The 25,431-nt window shown below is 43.6% G+C and overlaps 1 long non-coding RNA gene across 1 annotated transcript in view; it reads right to left on the minus strand.

Moving 5' to 3' along the window:
- LOC115086197 overlaps positions 1–25,431 on the minus strand; it is a 49,745-nt gene that overhangs the window by 14,885 nt on the left and 9,429 nt on the right. Inside the window, exons 2-4 of the long non-coding RNA XR_003855144.1 lie at positions 24,066–24,151; positions 6,854–6,883; positions 5,143–5,230 (exon numbers count right to left, since the gene is read on the minus strand). This is a non-coding gene — a long non-coding RNA (uncharacterized LOC115086197). The remainder of the gene's footprint in view (positions 1–5,142; positions 5,231–6,853; positions 6,884–24,065; positions 24,152–25,431) is intronic.

Below are 25,431 nucleotides of genomic sequence, written 5' to 3' on the forward strand. Positions count from 1 at the left end.
AGTTCCATGCTTCAGGATTCCATAATGCTAAAGGAAATCAGGGATCACCACCTCCTCTGGATCTGCATTTGATGCCAGCTTCCGAAACAGTACCCACTTGGAACAAGAAAGAGAGAGTCAGCAATTTTATTATCAGCCCCCAGAACATGACATGCCGAAGCCACCAAATTTAACTGCAGGCAGCATAACACAAACTCACGTAATAAATCTGCTGCAAAAACACACTAAGCTGTCAATTTATTAATGACCTGAACTACTCCCAAGTTATCGCACCAGAATACTACTTTCTTATCCCACAATCTGTCACCCCAAATGACTAAAGCAACCATAATAGGGAATAACTCCAAAAAGGTAATATTCCTGGTTGAGTTAGCTGCTACCCAAGCTTCCAGCCATGCAGAAGCACACCAAGCCCCCTGGCAGTAGACACCAAAACCGATGCCACCAGCAGCATCAGAAAATAACTTCAGATCATGGTTAGAAAGTGGCTCTGCTTGCCAGACCGACACACAATTAAAATCACTCAGGAAGGTGTCCTAAAACCTCAGTTCCTCATGGATCTGATGGGTAATCCTAATCAATGTGGACAAGCTCCGCAAGAAAACACAACCAATAGGAATAACCCTACACATGAAATTGAGGCTACCTACCAATGACCACTTCTGTCAAAAAGGAGGCGCTAGGGATGCGCCTCCTTTTACGGCGGGCCTTCATTAGCATATTTTTTCTTACTAAATCACGCGCCCAGGAGAGTGGCCTGGGCGTGCGTCAGGAGAGCGGGCGCTCACCGGCTCTCCCGCGGGTTTTTCTGTATCAGCCCGAAAATAAGCACAAGAAACAGAGCAGCCCATAGGCATATACTTGTTAAAATAATAATAAATAAAATAATAATAATAATAATTAATAAATAAACAATAAATAAACAGATAAATAGATAAATAAATAATAAATAAATAATAAATAAAATAATAAGCAGGCTCTTACCTTTTCCTCGGCGGGCCTGACCCAACCCTCGACATAATCACAAGCACGGCAGGAGCCATGCCGGGGCTTTCCCTCGTGGCTGGAGTCGCGCTGTGTCATCTTGTGCGGTCTGGAGGCCGCCAGTGTACTGCGCACGTGACACGAGCCGCACTTCTACCTCCCTTGCAGCCCGGAGGCCACCCTTGCCTTCCTTTGTGGCATGGAGTCGCCTACAATGCCCTCATGCGACCCGGAGGTCGCTAACCTTACCGTGGTCCCTCCACGGAAGAGGGCCATCATCCCCGGTCTTGCCTGCATCCTGAAACCACCTCCGGTGCTCTCCCTGTAGCTTGGGAGCAGCTGACAGGCCTAGGCCTGGGTTGAGGCCTACCTCTTCAGCTCTGCAGTCTCCCGTGCAGCAGGGCCACTGTCCAGGGTCCTGTACTGCTTCCTGCTTCCTCCTAGGGGCAAAGTCGGCTCTCTCTTCAGCATTTAAAGCTACAGCAAGGGAGTGGTGCTTCACTGATTTCATCATTGGATCCACCTCTTCATCAATATAAAAAGCTTCAGTCTTCATTCCAGCTTTGCGTTCACAAGGCGTAAGTCCTCCCTAGGACTCCTCGTCTGTCTCTCCTCCTAGGCACTCTGTTCCATGTGGGATCCCGTGTCTTCGTTCCATGTTCCAGTCTCTGCATTTCCTTGATGTTCCATGATGTCCAGTTGTCTGCTCGTCCATGATGTCCAGTTGTCCACCCATTCCTGATGTCTAGATGTCTGTCTGTTCCAGATGTCTTCAGCTCTGCCTGACCCATCCCTCATGGTCCATGACCAGCCCGGCTGGGCTGGTAGGGTGCGTAGTGGCGCAGTGGTCCGTGACCACACCGGCTGGGGTGTGTAGGGTGCTGGTGGGCCTTTCCATCAGACAGCGCCAAGGAGTCATCCCTTTCCTCATCAGTCTGCCTTGATGTCCATAACCTTGATGTCTGCCTTGCCTCAATGTTCTTGCCTGATGTGTCTTTCCCTGGACAGGTCCTGTCCTGCAGTGTGGTCCATAACCAGTCCGGTTGGACTGAGTAGAGTGCCTGAGTAACCGGGTTGCCTGCCCTTCCTGTCCTTGGATTTCTGTGGTTCTGATGCCTTCTCGTGTGGTCCATGAATCTGCCCGACTGGGCTGAGTAGGGCACCAGAATGGACATTGTCTGCCTGGAGGTTCTGGACTTTTAACCATTGGTTTTAGTCTTGCCTTGTCATGCCTTGTCTTGCCATGCCTTGCCCTGCCCTGCCTTGCCTGTCCGTACCTTGCCATGCCTTGAGTCTACATCTGCCCTGCAACGTCCTGAGTCTTCGTCTGCATTATCATGTTCGATGTCTTCATCTGCTTGTCCTCTGTCCAGCCTGCTGCTTCCCCCGTTCCCTAGCGGCAGTCCGAAAGGGCTTGGAACAGTCGGAAGACCATTCAGAGACCACCATTGTGTTGGTGGTCTCAAGGAAGCATGCAGGTCTGATCGAGGCTCAGGGTAAGGAAGTTTTACCGCAAGGGCACACACCTCTCGTCCCGTGCTGGAGAGCAACCCCTGGTGCTCTCTCCCATCCGCAGTGCAACAAAACTCATAATAATAAATTATTCAGGTACATTTGGGGTAAAAAGCCTGCAAGGGAATCAACTGGACCATTAGATGATCAAGGAGTAAAAGGGGTACTTAGGGATGACAAAACCATAGCAGAGAGACTAAATTAATTCTTTGCTTTGGTATTCACTGAGGAAGATGTATGAGCGATAACCTTGCCAGAAATGATATTCAAAAGTGATGATTCAAAGGAAATAAAATTAATCTAAGTGAACCTCAAAAGATGTACTAGAGCAAACTGACAAATTAAAGAGTAGCAAATCACTTGGACCAAATGGTATACATCACAGAGTGCTGCAAGAACTGAAAGATGAAATTGCGGACCAGCTATTGAATTTTGTAAGTTATCAACATCATCTATGGTACCTAAAGACTGGAGGATTGCCAATGTAATGCCAATTTTTAAAAGGGATCAAGGGGTAATCCAGAAAACTACAGACCAGTGAGTCTGATGTTCATGCCAGGCAAAATGGTAGAATCTATCATAAAGAATAAAATTGCTGAATATACAGTTAGACATAGTTTAATGAGACAAAGGGAAGTCTTGCCTCACAAATTTGTTACTTTTTTTTTTATGGTTTAAATAAACATATGGATAAAGGTGAGCTAGCTGATACAGTATATCTGGATTTCCAGATAGCATTTAACAAAGTCCCTTATGGGAGTCTTCTTAGGAAATTAAAATATCATGGGATAAGGGGAAATGTCCTATTGTGGATTAGGAACTAGTTAAAAGACAGAAAATAGAGAGTAGAGTTAAATGGTAAATTTTCCTAATAAGAACATAAGAACATGCCATACTGGGTCAGACCAAGGGTCCATCAAGCCCAGCATCCTGTTTCCAACAGTGGCCAATCCAGGCCATAAGAACCTGGCAAGTAACCAAAAACTAAGTCTATTTCATGTTACCGTTGCTAGTAATAGCAGTGGCTATTTTCTAAGTCAACTTAATTAATAGCAGGTAATGGACTTCTCCTCCAAGAACTTATCCAATCCTTTTTTAAACACAGCTATACTAACTGCACTAACCACATCCTCTGGCAACAAATTCCAGAGTTTAATTGTGCGTTGAGTGAAGAAAACTTTATCCGATTAGTTTTAAATGTGCCACAGAGAAAGATGAATAGTGAAATGCCCCATGAATCTGTTCTGGAACCACTGCTTTTTACTATATTTATAAATGACCTGGAAATGTGAACAAGTGAGATGATCAGATTTACTAAAGAAACAAAATAATTCAAGATTGTTAAATCAGAAGAGGATTGTGAGAAATTGCAAGAGAGGACATTGCAAAACTGTGAGAATGGGCATGTAAATTGCAAATTGAATTTAATGTGGGCAAGTACAAAGTGATGCACTTAGGGAAGATAGCGATAGCTAAAGCCAGAAGATCGCTGGGCTATACAGAGAGAGGAATAGCCAGTAAGGAGAAGGAGGTGATAATCCCCTTGTACAGGTCCTTGGAGAGGCCTCCTTTGGAGTGCTGTGTTCATTTCTAGAGTCCGTATCTGAAGGGGGATAAAGAAAGAATGGAGGCGGTCTAGAGAAGAGCAACCAAAATGATATCTGCATCAGAAGACCTATGAGGAGAGGCTGAAGGATCTGAATATTTTTTTTTTCTATACCGGTGTTCGATTTTACATATCACATCGGTTTACATTCAACAAAAAACTGCAGGAAATCAGGCGTTTCCTTTGTCTAATACATTGAACATTGAATACATATACCCTGGAGGAGAGGAGGTGCAGGGGAGATATGATTCAGATACCTGAAAGGTTTTAATGATGCACAATCATCTAACCTTTTCCATTGGAAAGAAATCAGTATAACTAGGGGGGTCACAAAATGAAACTTCAGGGAGAATGACTCAGAACCAATGTCAGGAAATATTTCTTCACGGAGAGGGTGGTGGATGCTGGGAATGCCCTTCTGGAGGAGGTGGTGAGGTTGAAAACAGTAAACAAATTCAAAAGGGCATGGGATAAACACTGCAGATCCCTAAAGGTTAGAGATTAGAAATGAAGAAAAGGGTGCATGGGGGTAACCATCATGGAGCAGTAGTTACAACCCATGGGAATTACTACCCTTAACCAGTTAGCTTTGATGCTTTTGAAGCATCTGGCTGTTGTTTGATGCTGCCTTGCATGTGCAGTGGGCTGTGTGTTTGACTGTGTGACAGGGTTTGAAATGATGGGTAGTTGTCTACATAGCAAGAAATCTAGGGCCATGAGGCTGTACGCACCAGTTATGCTGAATAAGGCCCATATAATTTGCATGCAAAGAAAGGTTAGAGTGGTTGTGAAGAACCTGAAGGTTCCCCAGCTAGGCAAAAGAGTAACTTTCAATGAACACCTTATGACAGTGCTGCCTGAGACCCTGAGAGCATTCTCGATGTGTGAATGATGATTTTGTATGTGAATTAGGAATTTTGTAAGCTGAAAGCAGAGGCAGGGTCATGCAGATCAGAATACCCATGTGTGTGTGTACTGAAAGAAACAGGACCTATGCAGACCATGTGAATGTGGCCAAGATGGCTAGAGTAAGAACTTACATCCAGCCTCAGCCTGCCGAGCCTGCAGTCGGGCCAGCTACCTCCTCTTATGCAGGCGCAACCACCAAACCTTCTTTATGAACTCAATCTATAAGAAGGAATAGGATGAAAAACATGAGTGTGCACTATGACTGTAACAGGGAGTTCCATAATGGTATGTCATCATGTATCCTACTGAAGTCTGAAGTGGGTAGCATGGTACTTTGCACTCTATAACTGTACATAGAAGGGATGCGATAGCACATGCACCAAAAATATACCTGCACAGGCAGCCTGCATGAAGGGCCCTAATACCCTTAGGTCACTATTAGGGTAGCTGTGCACTGCAGGCAGCAGGAATATTCATTTACATAGAGGGGACAGCTTTGTGGAGTATGCAGAACCATGCAACAGGCCCTAATATAATCATTAATACCAAAATTGTTCACAACATAGCACCAGAGTAAATACGTTTGCCTGTATAATATTATATATATATATATATATATATATATATATATATATATAAAAAAACATATTTTAATATACATATATAACATTATACAGGCAAATATATTTAGTCTGCTGCTATATTTTGGATAATTCTGGCACCCTACTGCCCCTGATGCACTAATTACCTACCCCAGCCCCTACTGCCCCCCCCCCCCCAGTACTACTTACCCCATGTCAGTGGGAGGCTCCTCTATTGAAGGCCTCCTTCAGATCCTCCAAGGTCTCATACCCCTTCTGAGAAGAACAGGAAGCTCTGCCCTCACGGAAGTGTGCGTGTTTGAGCGTGCGCACACTTGCACGTGAACTTACACACACACAGATGTGCATGTCCCTATGCACACAACTGGCCACATCTATATACGCGCATTTTACAAAGTATGCACACGTTGCAAGATGGCCTCTTTTGCATATGTAAGCCCATATACAAGAGCTCATTGGCGCATAAGTGCTCATTTTAAATTTATCATCCCTAAGTGCACTTATGCTTGTAAAACCTACAGATAATTCCATAGCATATATTGTAGCAATTTTCAAAAGCCCATTAACACATTTGGATGAATTTTCAAGGATTTGCATATGTAAATGCAGCATACTCTCATAGTAATTTTCAAAAGCCATTTGCCCACATTAAGTGTACGTAACATGGGTAAAACCTATCAACAATTCAATGGCATATGTTACAGCAATTTTCAGAAGCACACTTACATGGATAAAGTGCATGTACACCACTGTTTTAAGTATGTAAATACTTTTGAAAATCAGGCCTATTGGGGTAATTTTCAAAAGCATTTGCATGTTTCAAACTGGGTTTTCCAAGTGTAAATGCACTTTACGCATGTAAGTGGGCTTTTGAAAACTGCTATAAAATATGTCATCAAATTGTCAATAGGTTTTACATGCTTAAGTGCACTTTACACTCATAAATGAGCTTTTGAAAATTGCTACGATAGTATTTCACATTTACTTTCATAACTCCTTTGAAAATTATCTCCTTAAAGAGCATTTACATGCATAAAACTTATTGATAATCCAATAGCATATATTGTTGCAATTTTCAAAAGCACACTTATGCATGTAAAGTGCATTTACATGTGTAAAATCCACTTAAATGAGTAAATTCTTTTGAAAATTATCTCCAATATAAGCAGCCAGTAATAGTTTAATGCACCAAGATTTGCCTCAAGATTTAAGCGTTTCTTTCCAGCAAGTCCAAACTTACCAGCAACAGATGAAAGTTCCGCGGTCAGCACTTGCTCGGGTAGATAGATAAATAAAATAGAAAATATTATTTGGTCATTTGTAATATTATGGATTACATGTCATCAAATACAGAGAAGTTTAATGCACTGTTTCTTATGTATATATTATCCACCCATGTATATTATTTCCGGTATCAATTAGAGGGACAGGAACTATCCATTATCAGCAATCATGATGTAAGTTTGGAGGAAAAGCGGCTCAGAGGAAATAACTTCTTTACTGAGAGGGTGGTAAATGCCTGGAAAGCCTACCAGCAGAGTAAATGTAAACTTACAGAATTCAAATAGGCTTCAGAAAGATACAAAGAATGATGTTAAGGACAGACAAGATGGAGAGGTAGGGTAAATAATGGATGGGTCTGGGTTTTAGTTTAGATATGGAAATGAATATGCCCATTTTTCCAGAATGGCAGGGAGCTAAAAGAAGGATTCAACAAATTCTATTTTGACTGAGTGGCAGCATGACTGTGTCAAGCTTTCAGGAAGAGGTGACCAGGTCGATCAGCAAGAAGTATTTAGTGGCAGGCCACCTAGCAAGGGCAGCAGGATGACCGGGGCCATATTTCCAAGACAACTGTAAAAAGGGTAAAGACTGACCTCCTTCGGGAGGGAGGTCAAGCTTGTATGGCTGACAGCTGGCAGATTTCCTTAGCACAGAGAGCAAGGAAGGATGAGGACCAGAGTTGGGGTAATGTAGGTAAGGGCAACAGGGCAGGTTGGGTAGGCCAAATGGTTCCTTTTGTCTTGTATCCACTATGTTACTATGGGTCTGATTCAAGAAGGCTTTCCTTTTATTATGTATCTATGGGAAAATACCTTGATGAACTGCATTATATATTATTATTATTTCAGATTATGATTTGCTCATCAAAATGTTTTCATCGTAGATATTAAATAATAAAAACACAAAGAGCCAGGCAAACTCTGCAGAGAATGAAAAAATATAAGGAGTTAATGAGAAACTGCTCTAAAAGAGAGTGTTAGGGAAAGATAGCTTCTTGGAAGAAAAAAAAACAAAACATTTGTATGCCTCAATACAGATGGGCAGAGGAAAGAAAGGAGTTCAGTGCTATAATGATTGTCCTTTAATACTAACAGAAATTCCAAATTCCTCATTTGTTTAGCCTGAAAATCCCCTGCACATTCCCACAAGCTACTTCCTTTTCTCTCTTTTTAGCACAAAGTTCCTCTCCTGTTTTTAATGAAGAGAAGTTCTGAGAGTTTTTTTTTCCCATGAATAGATGGCAGGCACCTGGGAGTTATGAATTTTAAAGTGATCATTTTCTTTCAGCCGTGCGGGACAATGGGGATCTCCTTTTGACTCACTTTCAGAGCTTTGAGAGGTTCTCAGATCAGCCACATTCCAATCAGATTGGAGTCAGATCAGAGCCGTGCTGGACTGCATCAAGGTCTCTCACAGAAAGACAAGGAGCAGATGGCCAACACTGAGGCTCCCCTCCCCTTTTCAGGCTGCAATGGATGGCAATGTGGGAAAGAGTTCTCCCAGCATTTCCTATTGATTGCTGAATAAGGCCACCACATGCCACCAGCCTGTAGGTATGAACCTCTGTTAACAGATGGTGAGATCATTATGAGCAATTAATTCCTTTAATGTATCAGTGGGAACATGTTGGAAAGGGTGATGCAAGTGCAGAATGAACAGTGAACTCCTCACTCCTAGGGGAGAGCAGTGGGTACATTGCTAAATGGTGGGAATATTCTTTCAAGGGCTTCTGTACTGACTGAGAATTAGAGATGGCTGAATTTGGTGCACAGAGTGCAGGCATGTTTTTTATTAACAGATTGCACCTCCCCTAGTTCTGCTGTAATTGCAAACAGATTCCTTTCTTGGTCATTTTTTTTTACATGCAGCATCCAAAAACCAAGAGAAAAAAAAATCTCAAATCATCTTTGAGCAGCATATTCATGAGTGACCGAGAAGGAACATAAACACAAACAGGCAAAACTTATTTATATCAGATATCTATCATAAACATGGAACAGAAATGTATCTGACTAGATGTGCATTTTAGCCAACAAAATGCATACTATTCTTCAGCGTTAGACAAGAATGATACTTCTCATCTCTGCATCCAGCTAACAAACATCCCCAAGGTCGCTCCAATAATGTTAAAACTTTATCTCATAACCTATCATTACCACTTGTTTTGTCTGTTATCACACATCTATTTTATGTAGTCTGTATCTTGTCCTATGTATCGTGCTTATTGCATTATTGTATTATGCACCTTTCTTATTTTGTATGCCGTGTGTTTGTAGATTACTGAGCAATCCTGTACCATGCTCCAAGTACTCAGGTAGGGGAATGAGTATTAAGTAAATAATGCATCACAAATATTTAATATTGAATAAATAGAATGTTGTACACAAAACAATATGGCTTATGCTGTAGACACAGACCATATTTTCACGTATGCTACGTAGACAAATTTCTGATTTCTAAGAATTGCTGTTAAAATTTTTTAATTTTCTGTTTGGTTTATGATGCAAAGAAAGTTCCTCTCCTTTCAAAGGAAAATCCAGGACATTATGGATGTTGGTGTTAATTCTTGAGCTTTCAGAAGACATAAATTTGAGCAAAAAAAAAAGCAGCCAAGGATTCACTTATTCATATTTAAATGACTTTTTTTCCTTGTAATTAAGACACTCAAGCATTATCTCTGTTCATGCAATTAACATAACTATACAATAGCTGGTCTAAGTCAACAGCAAATTGTGGTTAACCCTGAAGTACTGTATGTTATCTTAATTAAGAAAATCTGATTTTAATTTAATATATTTAAACATAAAAAAACAGTACATGATTAAACAATTATAAAATTATTTGCTATTATACAGTTTCTTATACTTTTTTTATCTTTATTTTATTTCATAATTTGCTACCACTGCCTTTTTCAATATAGTTTTTATATTTTACAGTACTGTACTACAAGCTTTCAATTCAGTCAATCTAGTCACAATTCAAAACTGAAAATTTTCCAACAAAAATGGATTCACTGCCATTGGAAAATAAAAATAATCATATCTCAAGTTCATGGACTGTTGCTGAGATTCCCCAGATATCTCGGAAACCCCAAACTCCCTTTCCAGTACATACAATGACATCAGCATTATTACAACGTGCCTGAGGCTCATTATCCGTTTTCAGACATGCAATCACTCTGCTGATGTCAACAACAGCTGGAATTAGGAAGGGGAAATGCATGCTTAGAATGATGTCAACATGATATAAAAGCAAAAAACCCAAATTTCTTGTCCACACTTCAGTCACCACTCATTTAAATATTTTCTTAAACACTTAGATGAGCCGACAGCAGGCAAGTAGTCAACCATGGCATGCAAAAAGGACTGAACACATTGAGAGTTTGAAGCGTGACTGTTGCCACTCACTTTTCCTGTTCCATTATTAAAAAAAAAAAAAAAAGTTGCTGTTCATTGTTAAAAATAAATAGGCAGGAGTGCTTCACTTCAGAAAGGAGACTGAGCAGAACTGTGGTTCAGCCAGGCCAGAGAATAAAATAGGTGGTTTTCACAGCTGGAGCTGAGGCTATGCAGGAGAACAAATAGCAGAAACTTGGGCAAGAATAGGAACATGTCAGGCCCTTCCTGCTCTAAGCAGCCTCATTTATCTCTGCATATACCTGTTTACCTCTTTTTGGATATGCAAAGTCATTGGGGTCACATTAGTCCCTCATAGAAAAAGGTAATGAAATTGCACTCAAAATAATTGGGCCGTAATGTCAGTATGATCTAAGGGCAAAAAGCCAAAAATGTTTATCTATATGTATATCTATTAGAGATGTGAATTCTTTTTCGTGCGGCCTGATCGGGTTTTTTTTATCGGCTGCGCCTGAGCCGATAAACAAAAAACCCACCCCGACCCTTCAAAAAAGCTCCCTTAGCTTCCCCCACCCTCCCGACACCCCCCCCCCCCCCCAAAAAACATTTTAAATTACCTGGTGGTCCAGTGGTAGTCCCGGGAGCAATCTCCCATTCTCGGGCCATCGTCTGCCACTGATAATAATGGCGCTGATGGCCCTTTGCCCTTACCATGTGACAGGGTATCCGTGCCATTGGCCGGCCCCTGTCACATGGTAGGAGTAATGGATGGCCGGCGCAATCTTTAAAAATGGTGCGGGCCAACCAGTGCCTGGCCTCTTGTAGGGCCAGGGGTGGGACTTAGCTCCACAGCGCGCCCTGATTGAATGTACGATATAAGGAAGTCCTTGCCTGTACTTCCTTGCCTTGGCAATCAGGTTGGCACTGTAAGTGTCCTAGTTTGCCTCCGCGTTCAGGTCTTGTTCCAGCCTTGTTCCAGTCTTGTTCCAGTGTCCTACTGTTCCAGCATCCTACTGTTCCAGCCGTGTCCAGCGTCCTTCTGTTCCAGCGTCTGTCTGTCCTGTCTCCCCAGGTAGTACCCTCGGATTGTCTCTCTGGTACTGACCTCGGCCTGCTCCTTGACCATTCTGTTCGCTGCCTGGATCCTGACATCTGCCTGCCTTGGGACCTCATCTGACCTCTGGAACTTGACCCCTGCTTCATTGACTACTCCTCGGACTGATCCTCAGATTCTGACCCCAGCTGCCATTGACCACATCTCCTGATTCTGGCTTTGTCACTTGCCTTGTTATAGCCTACGCTGTACTGGCCTTCCTTGCTCCTCCAGACCTACAGCCTAGAGTCCGACCATGCTCCCTTGCTGCTCGTGGGCACGCCTCTCTATTACCTCTCCGGGAGACCCTGAAAGGCCCACCTTAGTCCAAGTGGCCCGGGTTCCTATGGGCTCCACCCGGGGGGACCACGGGCTTCCAGTGGTGAAGCTCATCCTAGCCTCTGTCTCCTTCTGTGCTCTGCCCCCTGGGGGCAGGTGCTTCCTGGTCCCTACCAGGGAGCCATTCTCCACTGCTCCAGGACAAGGGTCCACCTCCAAGTGCAACAGATAGTTGTTGGGGTCAGAAGGATCATGTGAAGGTTTCTTTAAAAATAGACGCACAGTAGCTTTTGTCGAGAGGTGATAACACATTACCTCCAGCTAATGATAAGTTGATTAGCTTAGTGAACCAGGGGGAACACATTTTTTAAAGATTTAAATAGAGAGGATGAGCATTGAAAAAGTGGACAGATGGTGTCATTCAGATTGGTTATAAAATTCTCAACCTCAAGACTAGAAACAACATCAAATTTTCCCAGGTTGATAGCGTGGTAGGAGGAGGTTCTGAAAACCAATTTGGAATCGATAAAAAAGACAAACAACGCCTGGCAGGCGTCCTCCCGGATTTGGTAGGGACTCATCAGGTGGGGTTCGTACAGAAACGTTATATCCTTTCTAACGTTCGGAAAATTCTTGCGGCTCTTGAACTGGGTCATTACTTGCAGACCCCATCCCTTACGATCAGCTTCGATGCGGAAAAGGCGTTTGATCGGGTGGAGTGGCCATACCTGTTTTATGTCCTCCGCCGTATGGGATTTGAAGGGTTCTTTCTCAGGGCGGTGCAGTTGCTCTATACTGACCCTCAGGCTTCCATATTGGCTAATGGGGGCTGTTCGGCGACCTTCCCTATTTTGCGGGGAACGAGACAGGGGTGTCCTCTTTCCCCCATGTTATATGTGCTGCAATTGGAACCCCTCCTGTTGACCATTCAATATACGAGAGGGATACGTGGGGTCCGGCTACACAATACCATCTTTAAATGTGTGGCATTTGCCGACGACTTATTGGTGTACTTAACGGACCCTCAGGCTTCGCTTTCCCTATTACTGGAAGTCATGGGACGTTTTGGGGAATTCTCGGGACTGCGCATTAATTGGGGGAAGTCCATGGCGCTGGCCGGCCCGGGGTCGGTGCGAGAGACCTGGTCTGGTTTGTTTCCCCTGCAATGGGCTTCCCCTACGCTTCGATACTTGGGTATTACTATATCGGCAAACCCGGCCACGGTTTATTCAGATAATATTCCCCCGTTACTTCAGATGACGAATGATTTACTGCAGCGTTGGGGGCCGTTGCCTTTGTCCCTTATTGGCCGAGTGAACTTATATAAAATGGTGGTTTTGCCCAAGTGGCTATACGTTTTGCAAAATCTACCAGTCCATCTTGCCCGGTTAGATAGGCGAGCACTAGATAAGGCCCTAGGACGTTTCCTCTGGAGGGGAGGCAGAGCTCGTATGCCCTTAGCGTGGTTGAAGAGGCGTTGGGGGGCTGGGGCTTTGGGGGTTTGGGGGTCCCGGACCTGCAGCTATATAATCTGGCGTGTAACGCGCGTATTCTACGGGACTGGCTGCTTGACGAGACGGTCTTTACGTCCTTGGAGGCAGATCGGGCGAGTACCTTCCCTATTGCCCTCCCTTGTGCTCTGCAGCTGGAACGGCGTAGTTTACCTTATGTGTTCACAGACTCCGTCTTGGTAGCTCCACTTAGGCACACGTGGGAGGCACTTACCAAAAAAATACATTTACCTCGAATTTGTGCCTATTTATTGCCGGTCGTGGGGAATCCAGATTTTTCTCCGGGTACTCAATTGCGGGCTTTCCGGAGGTGGCATACACTGGGTGTTACCTACTTGGGGCATCTATATCACTCTGAGGGGCGTCGACTCACCTGGCCCGAATTCCGGGAATTATATGGCATGGCTCCTAAAGATGTTTTTCCCTATATGCAATTAGACCATTACATTAAATCTCTGCCGCCGGCTTTTCTGCAACTACGGGTCTTTCAGCGGATGGAGGAGTTGTTGCACCTTTCCCAGATTAAAGCCCCTTCCCTTTCTGTGTATTATAAATGTTTAACTAGGCTTGACAGTTTAGATTTTTTTGAGGTCATGGCAGCCCGTTGGACCGCGAACGGGGAGTTTCAGATGACAGCCACTGTGTTACAAACCTGCTATCGGGGGATATCCCAGATTACGAGCAACAGTGCTTATCGTGAACTGCTGTTTAAATTTTTGGGACGGGCGTACATTTCTCCGCAGCGGGCCTTTCAACAGCATATTGCGATTTCAGCGTGCTGTCTTCGATGCCCGGGCTGCACAGGTACGTTGACCCATGTTTTTTGGTCTTGCCCTGCGGTATTGCGGTTTTGGTCCCGTATTGCCAAATATATAGCGGGGTTATTGGGGGTTTCTATCCCTATAGAGTCTCGGTGGCTGTTGTTTGGTTCTATCCCGGAGCTGCGGATCCGTGATTTGGGTACTCGCCTTTTTATACAAAAGGCGAGCATGGTGGGGAAGAAGGTCATTCTTGGGCAATGGCGAGAGGTGGATCCACCCTCCTTTTGGGTGTGGAGAAACTTATTGTTTAATATGATGTATATGGAATCTCTCTCTTCTAAGGGACCTCCACAACTGCGTAAGAGATTTTTAGCCGTTTGGGAACCATATATTCAATCGCTCCCACACCGGGCTCGGAGCCGAATTCTTAACGACTGATGAAGGCTGACTCGAACTGCTGGAGTTTCCTCTTGCTTCAATTTCACTGCGGGACGTGGACTCGAATGTTGCTGGTCTGGAATCCAGTGCCGGAATTTATTGGACTGGTTTGATGGTGGTTGGGGGGTGGGTTTCAGGGTTTTTAGTTTGTTATTGTTCTGATAGCTGTCAGTATTGCTGGGGGCGGCGGCAGAACAAACCGCGCCCAGACGATAATGTGTTGTTGTTTTGTTATCTGAAAATTTAATAAAAACGTTTAAACATAAAAAAGACAAACAAATATTATGAATCTTGAGTTGGAAAAAGGCGGAGAAGGATTGAGCACTAGGTACATTAGTAAGGACTGTAGAGGTTGTATTGGAGTTGGTGAGTCGCTTGGCAATTTTAAAAAGAACCTTGGGATTGTAACTGACTTCGCAGATTTGTTTTGAGAAATTATCTTTCATGGCACAGTTAAAATTCCAAAAGAAGTTTTCTAAACATTTGGGCACGATCAGAAGTGGGTGCTTTCCTCCAAATATGTTCGGCTTTTCTTAAAGAACTACCAGACTTAACTGCAGGAGACTTCATCCAGGGGGGCAAGCTATGCTTACGTGACTATCAAGAACTGACGTGAAAGAGAATATTAGATGAGAATCTGTGAGATTATTTAAACCCCAAACACCCTCATTTCCCAAGTGCAAAGTCTTGGTTCATCCTAGTCTCTCAGCTCACCACAGTAGCTAAAACTATGCCAGCTTCGCCACCTCCAACCCTTCTTGAATTACCATTATCCAAGCCATAATAATTTCACAGCTAGACTATTATAATGCCCTCTACTCTGGAATCTCCACTATCTGCAGTTTATACAGAGATGTTGCAGTTTGCATAATAAAAGACTTCGAAATTTTACATTTTGGAAATTTTACATTTTGAAAATCTTGCACTGGCACAAAATACTGCACAAAAGTCATGTAGCTGGCATGAACCCTTAGACCAAGGTGGATTTGGCACAACCTGTAGGGTGGAGTCCTGCAGGTCCCCACCGTTGGCTGGCAGAGACAAATGAGGCAGAGACCCAACTGGAGCTTCCCCTATACCAGCCCATATTCCCCATAGGTTGAGCCCTCGAGTGCCAGGGCTGAAAGGTCTTAGGTGGGGGCCTCTGCTGATGAAGAGAAGATCTATGGGTGATGTCAGGTGTGCAGGAAAGCTTAAAGGCAGACTTGGGTCAGAGCAGGTGGTATTCTAGAGGAGTCCAGTAGTCAGGCAGTGGTCAGTGGCAGGTGGTGATCAAGAGAAATCAGGAAGCAAGCTGAGGTCAAGCTGAGGATCTATCCAAGGAAAGGCAGGATATAGAGGCAGGGCAGGAGGATGAGGAGCAACACAAAAGGAAAGGCACACTGAAGAATAGAACTGAAGACTGACCATAAGCACTGATGTATGAGATGAAGGCCACAAGAACCAAAGACCAGGACGAAGACCAGAAACTGAAGGCAGGAACTAAAGACCAGGAACAAAGAGGCAACTCACACTACAAGGACTATAGGAGACCTGTTGCCAAGGCAAGGACTGAAGCAAGACAAGGGTATTTAAGGCCAGGATTCATGATGTCATTCCCAGGGTCACAAGGTTTTTCCCACTGCAATCCCTTTAAATCAGAGTCTGTTGTGCATGCATACCTAGAGAGCATGGCGAGAAACAGGAGTGGGGGCATTTGCCGCATGTGTCCCGCCATGAAGGAGATCAGCTGTCCCAGAGGGAAGGTGCAGGATCTCCAGCCTCACCTTGAATAGCCCCTTCACTACCAATACCTAATTTCAATAAACTACATATAAATAAGAGACCATGACAGATTAAGTACTGCATGCTTAGCATAAGGAGAGGTATGATCAGAAGAAAAAGGCCCCTATAGAGACCTCACTTACCCCTAGATTCATGAAAGTGCTATAATAACATGTAATAAACTTTTTAGGCCCTGTGATATGAGAGAGAGAGAGAGAGAGAGAGAAAATCTATAAAGCCTTCATAGTAGTCAAGTATTTATATCTCTATAGGAGGGCCAGCTAATAGTTGAGGTGAGGGGGTAGTGATGGTGAGGGTTTAGGCGCCAGTTCATGCAGAGTGAGAAGTACGAACAGCACAGTACACCTCGTTGAAGATTTGATGTAATTTGAAGTGAGGAAAGTCTCACAAAGATGACATTTCTACTATGATCTCTTGCCTTAGCTTGAAGGACTCTATAACAGGATATCATCAAGCTAGGGTGAGATAACATAGAACAAAATGTCATCCTTATCAGATTTCCCTCACTCAGAATGATGAGAAATCTTCCCTGAGATGGGACCCAAAAAGCAAAGCGGAAGCGGATCAGTAATGCTGGAAAGCAGAACAAACGGTAGTGATCAGTGTATCAAGGGATTCTTTATTGGAATATGCTCGACTCTGGCCACATTTCGCTCACGCAGGAGCTGCCTCAGAGGCTACTATTCCAATGGTTATTTTTCATATGTCACACTTCAATGTGAGAGCAACACAAAGTATTGATTAGAATGCTTGTTTTTTCCACATACTATGCGAAACTGGTTTTTCAGAAATATAATGAACCAACTTCGGATTTTTCATCAAAGCCACTGATTGAACTTTAACCATCAAGAATTCTAATCAATACTTTGTGGGCAAACTCTACCATCTGAGACAGAAAGAATAAGTGATAATACACTTTCTTAATTCAGGCAGTTGTTTTCTCACAGCTGTTTGGCATAAGAATTTTCCGTTAACCATGAGTATCTGGTTTAAAAGTCTGTAATGACCCACCTATGGTGAAGGAGACCTATGAAAGAACAGAAAAAGGCCTTAAATATAATATAATAATGGCCCAATATTCAAAATGCATTCAGCATTATTTAGCCAGATAAGCGGGACTCATGCAGCTAAGAGGCAGACACTGAATATGTATCTATGATCAGAGTATGCCATTAAACCATATAAATCCCTTATTAGGCTAAAGGTTACACACACTAGGCAGATTAGGGGCAGAGCAAAGTAGCCATATAATTTATATGTCTAATTCAGAGTTAGCCACATAAGGTGTCATCTAAGTTTAGATGCCCTATAGAGCAAGTCTACACTTACAGGTAAATTTTAAAAGCCCTGCGAGGGCGTCCATGTGTACGTGGCTCTTGGCACGCTTCACCGCGTGCATGTTATAAAATACAATATCAGCACGCGCATCGGCAGATGGGTGCCGACTCACACGCTCAAGGAGGGAAATTTTTTAATAAGCACGCACCAACACGACTAGGCCTATCCCTAGTTCCATCCCAGTCTGCTCCAATAAAGGCCGGCTGCCAGTGTGCACTTTACCGGGACAGTGCCTATGCCTGAAATCATAAGCATATTGCAGCAGTGAATAGTCATAGGTCAGCCTCTTTAATACATAAGCTATACTAGATAATCTAACCTATGCCCTATCAATATTCTATTCTTGTGAAACAATTTATTGCGTATGGACCTTTATACTTTTAGATGTTAAAATGCGATCCACTTAGAGCAATTTATATTGTATATGCAGAATATAAAAGATTTTAAATAAATAAATATGAATTTTATATTCCTACTTTTAGTTTGATTTGTGTTACGATTTCAGGCCAAGGAAGCCTCAGGCCAGGACCTCCTACCATCCGATGCCGAGCACCAAGCTCCGCCCCTCCTGCTTTCGCGGCAGTCAGCGGCCCTCTTCTTGGCCGTGTCGCTGCCACACGCCCCAGTTCCTCCGGTGTGGCGAGGGGTTCCCCTCCATCGGTCCGCGTCTCCTCTCCTCTGGTGGCCCACACCGCCACTGCCTTCTCCCTCAGCATCCTGCTCCTAGACGTGCACGCGCATTACGCACTGAGATTTAAAGGGGCCGCGGGAGGAAAACCTCCCGCGGCCCCCACTGATGATGTCAGCGGCTCAGAGTATTTAAGGCAAGCTCTGCCAGTCAGAGCTTGCCTTGGCAACAGGTCGCCTTCCCTTGTCCTGAGCGTAGTTCCTGAGTTGCCGTGTTCTGACCCTGAGTTCCAGTCTTCGTTCCTGTTTGTTCCTGATCCTGAGTTCCAGTCTTTCTCCTGTTTGTTCCTGATCCTGAGTTCCAGTCTTCGTTCCCACTTGTTCCTGATCTTGAGTTCCACTATTCGTTTTCTGCCCTGCCTTAGTTCCTTCGCCCTGCTCTTTGGACTGACTTTGGCTTGACCTTTGGACTGGACCTGACTACGAGTTTGCTGCCTACCTCTGACCCTTGGCCCGGACATGACTATGAGTTTGCCGCCTGCCTCTGACCCCTGGACCGGACCTGACTTCTCTTGTTGCCTGCTGTGGCCTCTGGACTGGATCCTCATCCCTTGTCTCGCTCCACGCCTGGCTGTGCCCGGGATCATCCACGCAGAGGCCCATCTAAGACCAGCTGGCCCCGGCACCCAAGGGCTCAACCTGCAGGGAATGAGGGCTGGTATTGGCAAAGTCCCTGTTTGCCTCTGCTTTCTCGCCTCCTGATGGTGGGGACCTCTGAGGGCCTTCCCTCGCAGGTAGCACTAACCTGTTTTCTTATTTACATAAGAACTAACACTAACCTGTTTTCTTATTTACATAAGAACATAAGAACATAAGAAATTGCCATACTGGGTCAGACCAAGGGTCCATCAAGCCCAGCATCCTGTTTCCAACAGAGGCCAAACCAGGCCACAAGAACCTGGCAATTACCCAAACACTAAGAAGATCCCATGCTACTGATGCAATTAATAGCAGTGGCTATTCCCTAAGTAAACTTGATTAATAGCCATTAATGGACTTCTCCTCCAAGAACTTATCCAAACCTTTTTTGAACCCAGCTACACTAACTGCGCTAACCACATTCTCTACAATTTGTGTATTTTGCTAACTGGTCTTTTTAGTGTCTCACTCATAACTGTATTGGGTTTATTAAGTATGGACCTAGTACACTTGGCTACTTCATCAATAGATTGCCTTCAGGATCTACCCAGCTTGTTGAGTTTTCAGGATATAGTCAGTGCTCCTATTCTTATTCCTGAGCCTTTCTATAAATTTGAATTTATACATAAACTATATGTGCATAAATATTGTTACCAAAAAAAAGTCTGTAGCATGGAGATTCAAGAGACAGCAGATCCCACTGTGTGACTGACAGTGCCATGAACCACCAAGACAGAGGACTTCATCTATCTTCTCTGTATCTGCTCATTATAATATAAATGAGCTGGCAGAATGCAGAGAAATTGCAAGCAACTAAAATTAGTACCTGCTGCTTGATAAATACTATGCAGGCACTATTTTTAGCCTATTGCCAAGATGTGCAGGACTGTCATTGACTGGTTAGCTTTCAAAGACCAAATTGTTCCAGAGAGTCAGCTGCATTAATAAGGATATGGTGTGTGCATGTGTATTTGTGTGTATTTGTGTGTGTGTGTGTGTGTAAAAAAGTGAAAGAGAGAGAGATTTCCTATTTAAGGAAAAAGTAAATTATATTTTTATTTGCATGCAGAGAGTAATGAGAAGCCACCTGTGCTGTGTTATCAGGTTTCAAAGGAAAATAGGAGAGCACAGGTGTTCCTAACACTACATTTACCTGCTTTGTATATTAATTTAGTAACGCACATGGAACTGAACCCAGCAGTATACACAGAAAAAGAACAATTTACCTCAAGAGACCATAGTGTATATGTATTGTCTTGATTATAAAAGAAGTCACTGTATTATGTGCTTTCAGGGTTTTGTACATGTGCCATGCAAAAGAACAAATCTCTGGGATGGTAACTTTGATACTGGCTTGCGGGAGCATATCTATGCACAATTGCAGGCTCGTGCCCAGAGCCGCAACCAATTTATAACATACATGCGCATACAGTATAAAACAGGCTGTACCCGCACACAAGTGCTTGCAATTTTAAGTAGGTGTGCTTAAATGTGTGCAAATGCCACCTCTACTACAATAATAATAAGTGGGGGGACTTTAATAGAAACGCGTGCCAACGCAATTCCTAGTTAAGCCACTTCGTTCCTAATTTGCCTAGGTAAGGGTTAGGACTTCCTCACCCCACTATTTAAATTGCCTTCCTTTTCCCCTCTTAACCCCGACCCTTAAAACCCTGCTGAACTGCCTATATTTTTTTGTTTTACGACTTACATGCCATTCATAGCAGAAATAATGTTAAACAGTAGAGGACCCTGGCATGCGCCTGTGCATGTAAGCATTTACACTAACTTCTCTTGGTCTTCCCCGACAGGCACCACCCCCTCCCAGACCATGCCCATGCCGCCATGCCTCTTTTTTGACTTTTTCATTTGTGCAAATATCAGGAGATACGCACATATACAGGCAGTTTTTAAAATTTGCTTGGCACTCGCCAACCTGACATACTCGCGTACCTCACAATTTTGGTGTGCACCGGGCTCTCAAAGTTCACCTTTAAGGGTTTAATTTTTGTTTCAGATCCAAAGGAGATTGTGCTGTAAGGAGAAATCTCAGAACATAAAAAGTTGAGTAACACAGAATAATGGTACCCTCACTAGCTGTCACTATATGAAATCTCAGGTTACTTTTTGTGGAAATACAGAAGTAGGGGTCTGCATGGGAGCATTTTGTTGCGCGCTCCGTCTGCGCCCGGCCCACGCACGGGCCTGCTCACCTCGCTAGCTCCTCTGCAAGTCATGGGTCAGCCTCCCCAGCGGCAGCCGTGAGCTCCTCCAGGGCTCGGTGTCCCGCGGCAGTAGTCGCCGGGCCTTCCACTGCGCACCACGCTGGGCCTTCCACTGCACCGGGTCTTCCACTGCGCACTGCGCCTCACGCCAGAGTTCGGTGTCCCCAGTGGCATTGGCCACGCCCCTATGCGGGCGCACACTGACCGCTCGGCCTCTTGTAGGGAGAGGGGCGGGTCCAAGCTCTGCGGCGCGCTCTGATTGAACGTACGATATAAGGAAGTCCCTGCCTGCACTTCCTTGCCTTGGCAATTGGGTCGGCACTGTAAGCGTACTAGTTTGCCTCTGCGTTCACAGTCTTGTTCCAGCCTTGTTCCAGCCTTGTTCCAGTCTTGTTCCAGTCTCGTTCCAGTCTTGTTCCAGCATCCTACTTTTCCAGCCTTGTCCAGCGTCCTTCTGTTCCAGCGTCCTTCTGTTCCAGCGTCTATCTGTCCCATCTCCCCAGGTAGTACCCTCGGACTGTCTCTCTGGCTCTGACCCTTGACCATTCTGTTCACTGCCTGGATCCTGACCTCTGCCTGCCTTGTGACCTCATCTGACCTCTGGAACCTGACCCCTGCTTCGTTGACTACTCCTCAGACTGATCCTCATATTCTGACGCTGGCTGCCATTGACCACATCTCTTGATACTGGCTTTGTCCCTTGCCTTGTCATCTCCTACGCTGTACTGGCCTTCCTTGCTCCTCCAGACCTACAGCCTAGTGTCTGACCATGCTCCCTTGCTGTTCGTGGGCACACCTCTCTACTACCTCTCTGGGAGACCCTGCAAGGCCCACCTAAGTCCAAGCGGCCCTGGTCCCTATGGGCTCCACTCGGGGGGACCGCGGGCTTCCAGTGGTGAAGCTCATCCTAGCCTCTGTCTCCTCCTGTGCTCCGCCCCCTGGGGGCAGGTGATTCCTGGTCCCTACCAGGGAGCCGTTCTCCACGGCTCCCGGACAAGGGTCCACCTCCAAGCGCAACACATTTTTCATTTTGCTTTTGCTTTGTTTCATTTTCTATTTTATTTTCGTTTACTTCATTTCATTTTATTTCTATTTTGTTTTTGTTTTTTTAGCACATGCTATTTTTTTTACGAGGCACATATATTTGTAAATAGCAATATGCTAAAATATGTTAATACGCGCTAACAAGTTTCACTCATGATAAACCTCAATGTTATTCCGTTATGTTTTTCTAAGTCATTTTGGATGGGAAACAACACAACATGCTTTCCCAATATCTTTGCTGCTGTTCTGTCATTTTAAAACGACATCCCTACATAGATGTGGTGAAGGAATTGTCACCCACAGGGAACCCTACTGGACTAATGAATGTTGCCATTCTTGGAAAATTCTCTGATTCATCAGCAAGACTGATGCAGCAGGGAACACTGCTTATACACATTTCCTTGTGAGCTGCTGCTGTCATGTAGCCATAGGCACTGCAGTATGGCTGTTTCCTCTTGAGGTATACCTTCTTCCACTTTGTGGGTCCCAGGGACATCTTAGCAATTCCACTTCAAACCAAAGTAACGTTCAGAAAAGGCAATTAATTACACCACAAACAACTTAAAACTTTGGGCATCCACTCATTAAACAGAGCTGGTGCCTTATGCCCCGTGAAAAATAAACCATAAAACACAACCTAAATCTCAACAGGTTCTAAACTATACATAGCCACATTTTTTGTTCAACTACTATGGAAGGTAACTAAACAGTGGAATTTCGCCAATGACACTTGTCCTCCCAAACTATCATTTCACCAACCGTCCTGGAATAGTCTCAGGGGAAGAAATTTTCAAAGGCATTTCCATAGGTAAAAAAGTTCTTTACCTGTTGAAATGGAGTCTTTGAAAACTACCTACCCTATCTGTGGGTAAAAGTACATGCCTAATGCCACTACAGGTACTTTTACCCACTTGATGCTCCTGGTGGCAGAGTTTTGATTTTAAAAAGTGCACATGCAAATTTCAGATGAAAAAGGTACCCTCACAAAGAGCAAGTGCAGGTCTGTGGCTGCACTTTTTCCAATTTACTTTTCAAAGGTGACTTTTTCCTTTTGGAAACTGGTGGAAAATCAGCAGGTGAAAAGCTCTGCAAACTTCTGTGCACATTTCTGTGCATATTTTGAAAACTGATTTCACCGAGGTTATGTTCAGCAGAAGCTTCCTATTCACCAGCTCTTCCATTTTAATCAAACACTGGCAGCTTCTCATCTTCTCCCCTAGCAGGTTAGAGGTGCTGCTAAATTAAAGAGAAATCCAACAGCTAACACAAAATCCTGAGATGGAGTTTATTTATGAAAAACAGTCCCTTGGAGTCTGCAATGTGCGCATTTCACTTGGATTGCCTCTGACAATCCCTTCAGTTTCCTCTGGCATACTATGCATAGACAGCTATACATTACGATCTATTTCAGAAGTAGAAAATAGCTAAAAAATAATTTAGGAAATTATCAATAAATCAGCATGGATTTATTGGTAAAAAGCAATTTTAAAATAATATTAATTATTATTCTTACAAAAACAACAATTACATTCTGCATTTGCATTATATTTTTCTAGCATTTAAGTGGCACTATATAAAAAGTGAAGTATAGGGTTAGCCCCATGGCTTGGTCCACAATTGTGGTGCAGTAAATTTGGATTTAGTCTTCTGTCCATCGGCTCAGTTGGGGGACAAGTGTGATGTACTCAGTTGCAGGGAGGAAAGATAACTGCCATATATTGTGATGGCCCCTGGCAGTCATAGGGAGCAGCACTGAAATCATTTCAGAAGAGACGTTGCTCCAGCCTTCAGGGCCAGCAATAACTCCCAGTGCCATCCTGGCATGCCAACACTACCCTACTGGCCTGTCTGTCTTACAAGTACATAAGGCATGTATAAGTTTTCACTTGGTACAGTGATTCTCATTCCATTTCTACCAAATGAGTCTGTATTTCAGGATAGTCACAATGAATGTACATGAAATATATGTGTGTACATTATTATTATCAGCCAGGTGGAGCAAATGTACACACCTCTGGGACCCTCCTGCTGTCAGTCGGTGGCATAGTGGGGTTTCTCCATTGTTACTTGATGCAAATGTATTCTTTGTCTTTGTAAACTACATTAAGGAAAATAGTTAAAGGATTAAACTTATTCTGTGTACCCATAATAGGGTCATTTATCAAAATGCTATAAGGTGTTTTTGCATGCGTTAAGGGCTTGTCACATGCGATAGCACCATATCGTATGGTGTATACAAATCTGAAAAAGAGGAGTGGGCTGGGTTTACCATTTTGCAAAATTTTAACTACACCTTTTTGAGTAGCATGAAGCTGTGTGATAGCTTTATCACACTTTGTGATGTGTTCTCAACTCAAATGCCTGTGAATGAGAGAGAAAGAGAGAGACTAACTATAATACCCCAACACTAGATAGGTATTTATATCTCTATGGGAGGCCCACCTAGTAACTCGAGGTGAGGTTTAGGTAGTAGTGTAGGGGTTAGGGGCCACTTTGACATTCAAAGTGAGAAGTACAAACAGAACCATGCTCTCTTGTGAAGATTTGATGACCCTCGGAGTGAGGAAACTCACTCAAAGATTATATTTGTGCAATGTTCTCTCAACCAAGCTAGGTTGAGAGAACCAAGGTTGAGAGAACCAAGGTTGAGAGAACCAAGGTTGAGAGAACCAAGCTAGGTTGAGAGAACATTGCACAAATATAATCTTTGAGTGAGTTTCCTCACTCCGAGGGTCATCAAATCTTCACAAGAGAGCACTGTTCTGTTCATACGCCTCACTTTGAATGTCAAAGTGGCCCCTAATCCCGACACTAATACCTAAACCTCACCTCAAGTTACTAGGTGGGCCTCCTATAGAGATATAAATACTTATCTAGTGTTGAAGGGAGCTATGACTAGGTTCTCTTTCTTTCTTTCTTTCTTTCTTTCACTCTCTCTCTCAGTAAACATAGTCACCCCAGTGGCTATACATAGGAAATACCACACTTATCTCAAAGTGTGAAAAAGCTATCACAATGCACATACCATAAAACTCACCCCTTTTTCTATTACATGTGGTATTTAGTGCCTTTTGATAAATCCAGGCCAAAGTGTGTTAAGAAAAATAATTAAAGGGTTAAACTTATTTTACATATGTATAAAATGTTTTAAGGAAAATAGTGAGTTAAACACTACTCTGTGTGTCCCTAAAGTATATTGAACAAAATCACGGTTAAACTTTATTCTGAGTGTCCATAAAATATATTAAGGAAAATGATTAGAGGGTTAAACTTGTTCTGTGTATATTAAAAGCTTGCAAAAGTCAAGTTATTTTTCTATGGTAAGATGTGAGAAAAATTTCCAGGAAAAGTAATCAGAAGAGTTTGAGCTTCTCACCT

The sequence above is a fragment of the Rhinatrema bivittatum genome, chromosome 2 (genome assembly GCF_901001135.1).
Source record: "Rhinatrema bivittatum chromosome 2, aRhiBiv1.1, whole genome shotgun sequence".
Taxonomy (NCBI): Eukaryota; Metazoa; Chordata; class Amphibia; order Gymnophiona; family Rhinatrematidae; genus Rhinatrema; species Rhinatrema bivittatum.